Consider the following 4,011-nt stretch of genomic DNA (forward strand, 5'->3'; position numbering starts at 1 on the left):
CTACCAAATATGAATGCCAAGAAAGCTAGATGGTTGGTCACCCTAAGTGAGTTTTACTTTGAGATCAGATACATTAACAATAAAGATAACAAGGTTGCAGATTCTCTCTGCAGGAGAGTATAGATGAACCATGTTGCAACAATGAGCTCTTATGGGAAAAATTCACAGGATCAAATCTTACAGGTAGGACAACAAGATGACAGGTACATGGAGATTTGGCACAAGCTATAGTAGAGTATAGGTGATTAGGATGTGGACTATCATCTCATGGAAGATGGTTTGGTGAGATTCAGGGACATGATCTATGTGTCAGACGACAATGGGCTCAAGAAGCTTATCTTGAGGGAGTTTCATGTAAAGTCATATTCAGGACACCTGGGATATCAGAAGACATTGACAACAATGAATAAGTTATACTATTGACTGAATCTGAAGAAGGAAGTGGCAAATTTTGTGGCTAGATGTTTGGAATGTCAGTAGGTGAGAGTTGAGTGTAAGAATCCAGGTGGGTTGCTTCAACCTATTTAGATTCTAGAGTGGAATTGGGGGGTCATTTCCACGGATTTCATTACAGGTCTTCCAAGGAAATCAAGGAAACATAATTTTATCATGGTTGTGGTTGATAGGTTGAGAAAGGTAGCTCACTTCATTCCAGTAAAGACTACTTATTCAACTAGTGAGGTGGCACATGTATTCATTAGGGAGATAGTGAGGTTTCATGGTGTTTCGAAGAAGATTCTGTCAGAAAAGGATGCGAAGTTCACTTCCAAGTTTTGGAAGGAGCTGTTTGTAGGTTTGGGGACAAAATTGGTCTTCAATATAGCCTATCATCCATGAACACATGGACAGATAGAGAGGGTCAACATGATTCTGGAGGATATGCTAAGGATGTATGTCATGCACTAGTAAAGGAGATGGGAGGAGTACCTTCCATTGGTTGAGTTTGCTTACAACAATGGTTATCATGAGTCACTAAGGATGAGTTTGTTTGAGGCACTCTATGGGGTGAGTTGTAATACTCCCATCAGTTGGAGTGATCCAGTGAAAAGGGTACTTATTGGATCATATATGTTGGTAGAAATGGAACGTGAGATGCAAGTTATAGAAGAATCTAAAGGAAACACAAGATACACATAAAAGTCATGCAGACCAGCATAGGGAATTTAAGGAGTTTCAGGTTAGGGAGCATGTGTATTTTCACATCAAGCCCAAGAAGAGCTCCTTGAGGATTGGACCATGTGCCAAGTTGGCACCACGGTATTGCGGAACTTTTGAGATCCTTGAGAGAATTGGACCAGTGGTCTACATACTTGTTACGAACATAAATTGTATAAGATAAAATAAACATAAATAAATATAAATAAATGTAAATTTTAAATAATCAAGTAATGATTATGTTAAGTAGTCATTCATTAAGTGAAAAGGAATGTCTAAAATACATGCCCAATACGAAAGGATACCTGCTTAGGTATATATGCGGGTCTTTATTGTAACATTCATCACTTGTACATTATATATATATAATAAATTGTTATTACAAATACTCTTGTGTATTTTTACATTCAATCCAACAAGTTATAAGTTTTGTTGCTTCAGTGGTATCAGAGCCATGCCGTATAATATAATCATGCGGGTCTTTGAACATTGTTTGCTGCACAATATGCCATTACGCTCACATCTTGAATTCATGGAGCAGTTTAGTAAAATTCAAGAAGCATTTAAGCATTTAGAAAAATTATTTGCAGAAGTTAAAGCATGGTGAAAGGAAATTGATAATAAGGAAGATGGTAGTGACAGTGAAGAAACAAAACAAGGTGAAGTAGGAGAAGCAGATTTTGATTAGAATAATGATAATGAACATGAAGATGTAATAGATAATGATGAATATGAAGTTGATATAGGTTAAGATGAGGATCCAGATGAAGTTGATATTGATATGGACGAGAACGATATAGATCAAGACGATGATCCATATGAATTTGATCTTGATATGGAAGAGAATGATATAGATATTGATGATGATGAAGAGAAAAATGTGGAAGAAGGAAAAAATCATGTTAAGGTGCAGAGATATATTTTGGAGGGTCTATTGGATCGAATTGTAAGCTCAAAGAATACAACGCATCTAAAGGAAGTGCTAGAGGAAGTTTCACCTCCGACCATCCTTGAAGCCAATGAAGACAAACACACTGTTAGCATGTTTCAGTTAGCTCCTCAAAATTCCCCAAAATCATCACCGCCCACTACCAGAAAAGTAGAATATGTTCTTGGCACAACCAACATGGGAAAAGGTGATCTTATTATCAGTGATGCAGGGGATGGCAAAGAAAAAAAAAAAAAAAACTATGTAGGATATACTGGTCAATACTAATTTCAAGAGTGCATTGGATCTGCTTCCATGTGCATGGACAACCCTATTTTCTCTTTTGATGTGCTAGGTTAAATTGTGGATGAGAGCAAGTTATCCATTCCTGAAACTGATTCTCATCAACTTCTTTTCCAGACAGAATTTGGAAAACCTGTAAATATATCTATTGCGGGTATCTTGAAAGCTAAGGCACTATTGGAAGTTGAAAATATACAATCTTCCACAACAACTCTTTATGAAAAGAACACTAGTAGTGAATCTAATGGAATGCATCAGTTCAAGTTTCAAACTACAACAGGCCAATCTGTCAGTGTATCCACAAAAGTGATGAAATGGGCCATGAAACTTTTTGGAAACAAAGAAAACTACAGTGCAACATGGATGAATTCATTAAGTGATCTTAAAATGAACACAATTAGCTCTTTAGAACCACCTTCTCTACTATTCCAAACTGGAGGAGGGAAACCCATGTGAATTTCAAATGCTGCTATGGAAAGAGCTAGCAAGATTCTAAGTGATGGGAGAGTGTCTCCTCCACAAGCTATTTTCCTCCAACTATAAAAGATTGCAAAGAAGTTGCATCAAACAAAGAAAATCTTCCTTACTTTAAACCATCTGAAATGGGTAGTGTAACTCATTTGAAAGACTCATTACTATCTTCAAAGGACACTGGTACAAGAAAATTGGGTAAACGAAAGGTCTCCATGAGTCCTTTGGGTGAAATTTCAAACACAAGTCGTGCTTTTGATTTTGGTACACATTGTCAGGGGCTTGTCAAAGAATTTCATGTGCATAAGTCCATATTGGGTAGCAAGAGGGGATTTGGTTTTTTGAGATATGTATCCCCATTCAAACAACCATGATGTTATGAGTTCTCATCTAGGAAGAGAAAGGCAGAAGATAATGGCTTCGTGGATTTGAAGGTCGAACATGTAAAAAATATTCTAAAGGCCTTCAAGCATAAGCAAATTGTGCAGGAGGCTGCAAAAGAACATCAGGAGGTATGAGAGAAGGTGCTTTCATCGTTGAAAATAACATCTCTCTCAGAAAACTCTTCGTGGGGAGTTTGTACTTGGAGACAAACTCAAAGTCACTCAAATCCATATTTTCCCCATTCAATGAATTGGTTGAAAGCGTTGTCATCGTGGACAAGAGCACCAGGAAGAGTAAGGGATACAAATTCATCACATTTGCAGATGTTGGAGGTGCCCTCAACACCTTGAAGGAGCCTAGCAAAATGTTCGACAGCCACATGACAATGATTTGGTTTGCCTTGGCTGGCGTCAACCCTTCTCAGCCCCACGTCAACGTCAACGAACAGAAGATTTACGTGGGCAATGTTTCGGTGAACATGGAGGCTGATCATTTTTTTAACTTCTGTTCTTAGTATGATGAGATAGAAGAGAGGTTGCTAGGGTTTAATAAGAATAAGAGCGGGTCGATGGGATATGCCAATCACACACTAGATGAGCCCATTAATTTGACAAACGACAAACTACTCTATGTCCACCCTGCCATCTGACACCTGTTAACCTTTTTCTGCTGCGTAAATCGTGGTGTGTTGATGTTATTGATACATTGCCTGTATTCAAATTGTTGTGAGTTGTGGTGAAATTTATTCGTAACATATTAATATGATATGA

General features: G+C 37.7%; 1 pseudogene; it reads left to right on the top strand.

Annotated features, from left to right (window-relative positions):
- Positions 1–3,371: 3,371 nt before the first annotated feature.
- On the top strand, positions 3,372–3,755 carry LOC149167663 (UBP1-associated protein 2C pseudogene; annotated as a pseudogene).
- The last annotated feature ends 256 nt before the right edge of the window (positions 3,756–4,011 follow it).

The sequence above is a fragment of the Pinus tabuliformis genome, chromosome 5_1 (genome assembly GCF_031772625.1).
Source record: "Pinus tabuliformis cultivar Carrire ecotype Pingquan chromosome 5_1, CPIR1, whole genome shotgun sequence".
In the NCBI taxonomy this organism is placed as follows: Eukaryota; Viridiplantae; Streptophyta; class Pinopsida; order Pinales; family Pinaceae; genus Pinus; species Pinus tabuliformis.